This window comes from Rhinopithecus bieti, unplaced genomic scaffold, assembly GCF_001698545.2.
Source record: "Rhinopithecus bieti isolate Rb0 unplaced genomic scaffold, ASM169854v2 scaffold_56641, whole genome shotgun sequence".
Lineage (NCBI taxonomy): Eukaryota > Metazoa > Chordata > Mammalia > Primates > Cercopithecidae > Rhinopithecus > Rhinopithecus bieti.
The window spans coordinates 93909-102000 of record NW_016822034.1 but is presented as its reverse complement, the minus strand read 5'-3'; the positions used below and the strand labels follow the sequence as shown (position 1 = coordinate 102000).

Sequence of the window (8092 nt, the reverse complement as noted above, 5' to 3'; positions counted from 1 at the left end):
TTTTTTTTTTTGAGACGGAGTCTCACTGTGTCGCCGGGGCTGGAGTGCAGTGGCCGGATCTCAGCTCACTGCAAGCTCCGCCTCCTGGGTTTACGCCATTCTCCTGCCTCAGCCTCCCGAGTAGCTGGGACTATGGACACCCGCTACCTCACCCGGCTAGTTTTTTGTATTTTTCAGTAGAGACAGGGTTTCATGGGGTTAGCCAGGATGGTCTCGATCTCCTGACCTCGTGATCCACCCATCTCGGCCTCCCAAAGTGCTGGGATTACAGGCTTGAGCCACCACGCTCGGCCTGAAATTTTTAAAATTTTTGTGAAATCCAATTTACACTTGGCAGAATAAACCTGCGTTCTTTCTGAAGAGTTTCATTTTATGTTACATCTGTGTGTGAGTTAACCTACTTAGCATTTATGATTTTTGATATCTAGGGTCTCTTTCCCTCAGTTATTTTCTACCAAGGACTCTACAGAGCCAGGAAGGCATTTCTGAATGGGCGGTGTGTGCTTATCTGTGTTATCTTTTTTTTTTTTTGAGACGGAGTCTCGCTCTGTCACCCAGGCTGGAGTGCAATAGCCAGATCTCAGCTCACTGCGAGCTCCGCCTCCCGGGTTCACGCCATTCTCCTGCCTCAGCCTCCCAAATAGTTGGGACTACAGGTGCCTGCCACCACGCCCGGCTAATTTTTTGTATTTTTAGTAGAGACGGGGTTTCACCGTGTTAGCCAGGATGGTCTCGATCTCATGAGGTCCTGACCTCATGATCCGCCCGCCTCGGCCTCCCAAAGTGCTGGGATTACAGGCGTGAGCCACCGCGCCCGACCACTTATCTATGTTATCTATGTAACATGTCTATGTTAGCATGCTGCATCCTTGCCAGAACAACATCTAAAACTTCAGAACTGATCTCCCCACATAAGACCCTGGCTGCTGGCTTTCAGTGGCCAGGGTCCCACTCCTGTGGTTCATCACACCAGGTGCTGCTGGCAGCCCATTTACAGGGTGCTGCCTGTCCTGTGGCTGTGGCTGTCCACAGTGGCCTGTGGAGGCTGTGCTGCGTCTTGGATGTGCGGAGTCAGAGGCTGTCACTGTCAGCACCGCCACATTGGCGGCTTCTGTGCTTTTGGTGAAAAAGCCAAGCACGTGATACGACCTAATCCTGATTCCCTAAAGTGGCCCCAGCCTTCTTGGCACCAGGGACTGGTTTCATAGAAGACACTTTTCCACAGACGGGTCGGGGGTCGGGGTGGTGTCAGGATGAAACTGTTCAGGTCATCAGGCGTTAGATTCTTATAAGGAGTGCGCAACCTGGACCCCTCGCATGCGGAGCCCACGGTAGGCTTTGCACTCTTGTGAGACCCTGATGCCCTGCCCCTGCTGATCTGACAGGAGGGGAGCTCAGGCGGTAGTGCTCCCTCACCTCCTGCTGTGCCTCCCCGTTCCCAGCAGGCCATAGACCAGATCTGTCCCAGTCCGAGGTCCAGGGTTGGGGACCCCTGCTGTAAAGGCTTAGGGTAACCTGGTCTCATTTGGCAATTACAGGTGAAGGACTTAACTAAGTACTTGGATCCCAGTGGGCTCGGCGTGATCAGCTTTGAAGACTTCTACCAAGGGATCACAGCCATCAGAAACGGAGGTCAGTCGTCCCCGCCATGAGCTCCCACCTCCTCTCCCCTTCCTCAGCCACCCTGTCAGCCACCTGCACGTCACTGGGCTCCTTGTGCCGACTCTGTCATTGTTCCTTCTCCATGAAGCCCCCAACATACCCCAGGTTTCCAGGTGGTCTCCTTCCTTTCTTGTTACTTTCTCCTCACACACCCTGTCTTCCAGAATTGGCTGAGTCAACTACTTTTCCATAATGCTAGAAAGCAATTGCCCCTTTCCTCAAAGATTTCATGATGGAAATTTGAGAATTTTCAAAGTATTGAAAGAATGATTCCATGGCCACCCACGTGGGTGTTCCCCACCATGCTCTGCAGGCAGCACTTTGTTGTTCTCTCTCCCCACGTCTCTGTCCATCTCGTCTGTCCCCAGACCCTCTCGAATGGGATGTGTTTGCAGTCAGCATGCTTCCACGCACACCGCCCTGAACACTGCAGCCCACACCACCATCGTTCCCTAGAGCTCAGTGTTTGTTTCCAGTCTTCCTTTGAGTAAAAATTTACCTGTAGTGAAATGTACAGCTCACGCCTGCTCCTCTGTGAGCTCCGACAGAGTCCCATGCCTGGCAGTGCGGAGCCTGTCACACGCATCGCTGTCCCCACGTGGGTCCCCTCGCCCTCAGGCAGTGCCTTCCCTCCTGCTGGCACTGTTGCTGATTTCTGTCACTGTGGATTAGTTTTGCCTATCTCTCTCTCTCTTTTTTTTTTTTTTGAGACTGAGTTTTACTCTCATCGCCCAGGCTTGAGTGCAGTGGCCCGATTTCAGCTCACTGCATCCTCTACCTCCCGGGTTCAAGCAGTTCTCCTGCCTGAGCCTCCCGAGTAGCTGGGATTATAGGCACCCGCCACCATGCTCGGCTAATTTTTGTATTTTTAGTAGAGACGGGGTTTCACCATGTTGGCGGGGCTGGTCTTGAACTCCTGACGTCAGGTGATCCACCCGCTTCAGCCTCCCAAAGCTGAGGTGCTGAGATTACAGGCATGAACCGTGCCTGGCCAGTTTCACCTGCCTTGAGGGTTCGTGTGCTCTCACCTGGGTTCTTTCCCCAGCACGATCCCTTCCCCAGCACGATGCCTTCCCCACCATGATGCCTTTCTCAGCACGATGCCTCTGAGATTCATCTGTGTGGTTTGCATGTTTTAGACTCTGTGCTGTCCATTGTGTGCTTGTTTTGTATTTCATTTCTTCATTCTCCTGGTGATGGGCATGTTTGTGTACAAGTCTTTGTGTAGACGCGTGTCGTCAAGTCATTGGGGCCTGTATCTAGGAGTGGGTCATGTGCTGGGATAAAGTCAGTTCTTCATAGTGGCCGTGCCGTTTCACACTCTCACCAGTCCCTACACACTGTCCGTCTTACGTCAAGTTCTGAAGCTCTGAACAGGCCTTCTCATTTCCTCATGTTTGGCCAGGCGGTGTAGGGGTGACGGTGGCGGGCCCTTTTCCTCCTTCCTGCACGTGCAGGGTAAGTCAGACCTTGGCTGGGTCCTGCAGAGTCGGCAGGTGCAGTCAGGTTGACGGATGCCCTTGGGCCTCGACCTCAGGTCTTGTCTGTCTCCTCCACAAAATTATTGCCTGACAGTGTCTCTAAGGTGCTGGGTTTTATCAGATGCCAAGTCCTTTGATGGCTCTGGGGAATGTGCTGTGTATTGTTCCCTGTTTTTTTTTTTTCCTTTTTGAGACGGAATTTTGCTCTTGTTGCCCAGGCTGGAGTGCAGTGGCATGATTTCATATCACTGCAACCTCCGCCTTCCGGGTTCAAGCAATTCTCCTGTGTCAGCCTCCCGAGTAGCTGGGATTACAGGTATGCACCACCGTGCCTGGCTAATTTTGTATTTTTAGTAGAGACGGGGTTTCAACATGTTGGTCAGGCTGGTCTCGAACTCCTGACCTCAGGTGATTCGCCCGCCTTGGCCTCCCAAGTTGCTGGAATTACAGGCATGAGCTACCATGCCCAATCTGTTCCCCGTTTGTTACTCTGTATCCCACTGTCTGTTCTTTCACCCATGAATGTGTTGTGGGACCATCATGGCCTCTGTGCTGGGCTTGGCCCCATGGCCTTTGTGGTGAACCAGCACCAGAGCAAGGCCAGTGGGTGGCGGCAGGAGGACAAATGGGTGAGGTGCTGCCGCTGTCCGTGTAGCAGGCCGGGGATGAGATGGGAACTAGGCAGGCAGCCCCCTCTGAGGAGGGGTCGAGGGGAGAAAGGACACCCTGACAACCAGGTAAAGACCACCTGGCCCAGGTGAGGAAGCAGTCCTTAGGTGGGGCGAGGATGGAGAGAGACTGCAGGCTCTGGAGGCTGAGAGGAGCGTGCAGGCAAGCTCTGGGTCAAGGGGGCCTGCAGACCAATGGGCAGAGCAGGTAGCCACAGATCCTCAGGAGGCAGCATTGGCAGGAGAAGGGGGAGGAAGAGGATAGTCAGGAGGCCTTAGAGTCTGCAGGCTGAGCACCAGCAGGTTGAGGCTGATGGGGCCGTGTCTCAGTCTAACTGATATGCTGCAACCCTTAAGTAACGTCCTGAGGATAGATGTGTACTTGATAAATTTATTTCACCTTTGTCATTCTGTACAAAGCTTTCAGTAGCGGCTTTGTGAGCATTTTGGCTCTCGCATGCTGTGCCTTGCGGCTTGCTGCATGGTGTGCTGCAGGCCCTCCCTCCAGGCCTTCTGGAAAGTCTGGTTCTCCTCAGGTTACTCATGACATGGCAGTCGTGCCTGTGGCCCTCGGGATGAGGGTGTCCTCTAACGGATTCACTGGTTAGCTCAGGGGAGAGTCTAGCTGTAAACTTTTTCTTCTTAGTTTGAAAAATCCATTGTGGGCCAGACACAGTGGCTCATTCCTGTAATCCCAGCACTTTGGGAGGCTGAGGTGAGAGGATTAGTTGATCCCAGGAGGGTTAGACCAGCCTGGGCAACATAGCGAGACCTTGGCTGTGCAAAAAATATGAAAAAAGGAGCTGAGATTGTGGCGCATGCTGTGGGCCCAGCTACCCGGGAGGTTGAGGTGGGAGAATCCCTTGACCCCAGGAGGTGGAGGCTGCAGTGAACTGTGTTTGTGCCACTGCACTCCATGCACTCCAGCCTGGGTGACAGACCCTGTCTCAAAAAACAAAACAAAGCAAAACAAAAAACTTGCCATTAATTCCAAACCAAATTTTGTGTGTAATAGAGAATGCGGTCTTTATGACACTGATGCTTTGGTATTTGTTGGGCTGGCTGGGTGGTTTTTATGCATGGGATGGTATGCCCGAGAGGATGCTTCATTTCTAGCCATTGGTCCCCTGAGTTCATGGAGGTGCTAGCTGGAGGCTCACATCTGCTTGGTCTTAGTCGCAGGGAGGAGAAAAGCCCCTCATGAAGCTGGTAGCTTTGTCATTTTTGTTTTGTATAGCTGTGTTTCATCTTCACTCTTAAGTCAAGGATTACTGGATGCAGGCTTCTAGGTTGATGGTGAGGGAACCTGGGGACCCCCAGAACTTGCTGTCATCAGAGAGGCCTCAGTGTTTGGGGCTGAGATGGGGGTGCATGGAGGCCAAGCACAAGACCCCAGGCGGCAGTTACCACTTCCATGAAAAACAAGAAGTGGAATAAGAGAGCCTGTACTTCCTGGTCCAGTAACAAGCTGTATTTTTTTTTTTTTTTTTGGGACGGAGTCTTGCTCTGTCCCCCAGGCTGGAGTGCAGTGGTGCAATCTCGGCTCACTGCAAACTCCTGAGTTCACGCCATTCTCCTGCCTCAGCCTCCCAAGTAGCTGGGACTACAGGCGCCGCCACCACGCCAGGCTAATTTTTTTGTATTTTTAGTAGAGACAGGGTTTCACCGTGTTAACCAGGTTGGTCTTGATCTCCTGACCTGATGATCTGCCCGCCTTGGCCTCCCAAAGTGCTGGGATTACAGGCTTGAGCCTCCGCGCCCCGCCAACAGGCCATATTTTACATAGTCATAATAATTAAATTGAATATTGATGTAACCGAAGATGGTGATGTAACCATTTTGGAAGATTGGAGGATGGAAAATGGGGCAAGGTGCAGTGTGGCAGGGCATCTCATGGGGACTGTTTGGAAAATACAGAGGGAAGTAGATGCGAGCTTTGAGGGGAGTGTCGGCGGCCTGTCGGTAGTCACAACCTCTCAGCACTGACTGCTTTTTCTTTTTTTTTCTTTTTTTTTTGAGACGGAGTCTGGCTCTGTCGCCCAGGCTGGAGTGCAGTGGCCGGGTCTCAGCTCACTGCAACCTCCGCCTTCCGGGTTTACGCCATTCTCCTGCCTCAGCCTCCCGAGTAGCTGGGACTGCAGGCGCCCACCGCCACCTCACCTGGCTAGTTTTTTGTATTTTTTAGTAGAGACGGGGTTTCACCGTGTTAGCCAGGATGGTCTCGATCTCCTGACCTCATGATCCTCCCGTCTCGGCCTCCCAAAGTGCTGGGATTATAGGCTTGAGCCACCGCGCCCGGCCTCCTTTTTCTTTTGAGGTGGAATCTTGCTCTGTCACCCGGGCTACAGTGCAGTGGCGTGATCTTGGCTCGCTGCAACTTCTGCCTCCAAGGTTCAAGTGATTCTCCTGCCTCAGCCTCCCGAGTAGCTGAGACCACAGGCTCGCGCCACCGCTCCTGGCTAATTTTTTGTGTTAGAGACGGGGTTTTGCCATGTTGGCCAGGCTGGTCTCGAACTCCTGACTTCAGGTGATCCACCCACCTCGGCCTCCCAAAGTGCCGGGATTACAGACGTGAGCCACCGCGCCCTGCCTGCATTGGTTCATTTTCTAGTGACAGGCACGTGTGTGAAATCACAGGGAACAGGACTGTAACTCTATGCATTTTGTATAAAACCAGAAATTCTTTGTTGTGACTGCTGGTCTTGTTATAAATGTTACAACCCATTTCCTTGGTGCCACAAAGACTCAGAGTACTCAAGGCCCTTGCCAGTCACTGGGTGCTGGTCTCGGCTTGTCATAGGGTAAACTTGCTCTGCACAATGTGGCTGGCAGAGCGTGTTCCTGGGCCTGTTACTGAGGGTGGCCTGCAGGCGATTTGGGCCGGAGATGTGTTCCCTCGGGGGTCGGGGACACAGCCTGTCACAGAGAGTTAAGACGGCTTTTTGTAGGTTTAGGCAGGTGAGGTGCTCAGATCCCTCTGCAGGGTTAAGCCTGGGAACAGCAGTGGCCCTCGGTACCATGGTATGGGCAGGAGGGAGCCACCTGGGTTCACGATTCTGTCCTCAGGGTGAGGGTTGGTTTGTTCCTGTGAACCGTGGCTAACACGAAATGGGGCAAGCTCAGCTCTAGGGGTTCCTGGGAGGCCTTGGCTTGGAAGGTGCCCACTCTCAGCTCAGGAGTCAGGGTGTCCTCCTGGCAGGCCCATGCCCTGGGCTGGGCTTTGCCCACCGAGTGGAATGAAGCCTCCAGCCTGGCTTGCTGCCCTCGGAAGAGCTTGATGCTCTGTCTGGGAAGCCTGGGGGCTGCCAGCTGTGGACTGTGGCTGCCTGTGGTTGCCAGCATCTTGGCTTAGTGACTGAAGGGGTGAGAGAGGGATGGCCCAAGGACAGCCCGTCTCCAGATGTTTCTTAGTGGTTGGCCAGCCACCTGACACGCCAAGGTGGGGCCTTCTCCCAGACACCGTCCCCTTCTCTCCTTGCCTTCACCTGGGTCAATCCCACAACAGCTGGGTCACCCCTCTCTCCTTCCCAGCAGCTGACAGGTGGGCCTGGGAGGGCTCCTGTGGCTGTCTACTTGAGAGGGCGGTGAGCTGGACATCGTGAGCCGGCCAGGGCTCTCCTATCTCACTGCACGAGAGCTTGAGCCAGACTGGTGGAGATGGCTGCCGCGGAGGGAGAGCACAGCTGGGACCTGTGAGGACCATGGACGGGGACAAATGGGGCAACTGTCCCATGAGTGCTGTCGAACCAGCCTGTTCCAGGCTCTGGGACGTAGCACGAAACGGAAGTGGAGAAACCCTGCCCTTGGGAGCTGGCTTTCTAGTGGGAGACAGACCACAAACAGGTGGGAGCTAGGGAGGCAGAGGAGCGGGGAGGCCTCCCTGAGAACGTCCGGGATGGGAAGGCAGCATCCCAGCAGGGCTGCACCTGGCACGTTTGGAGGCCACAGGGAGGCAGGGTCACAAGGAGCAGGTGAGAGGCAGGCCTCACAATTCTGTCTCCAGCCCCAGGCTCCTGAAGAGGCTGGTGGGACATCCCTGAGAGCTGGTGTGAGGGGTGGGACACCGAGCCGACTGCAGAGCTGACAGCAGAGTGGAGTGGGCCTCAGGGAGGAGGTTCTGGGACCTCAGGGAGGAGGTGCTGGGGCTTCAGGAAGCAGGTGCTGGGGCGTCAGGGAGGAGGTGCTGAGTTGTCAGGGAGGAGGTGCTGAGTTGTCAGGGAGGAGGTGCTGGGGTTTCAGGGAGGAGGTGCTGGGGCGTCAGGGAGGAGATGCTGGGGCGTC

General features: G+C 54.3%; 1 protein-coding gene across 2 annotated transcripts in view; it reads left to right on the top strand.

The window, feature by feature from the left end:
* The window catches only part of RAB11FIP3 (RAB11 family interacting protein 3), a 101320-nt gene that overhangs the window by 36911 nt on the left and 56317 nt on the right, over nucleotides 1-8092 (top strand). For both annotated transcript variants that reach the window (XM_017860777.1, XM_017860774.1), the window contains exon 2: nucleotides 1539-1632. The gene's annotated coding sequence lies outside the window, so the exon portion shown is untranslated. The remainder of the gene's footprint in view (nucleotides 1-1538; nucleotides 1633-8092) is intronic.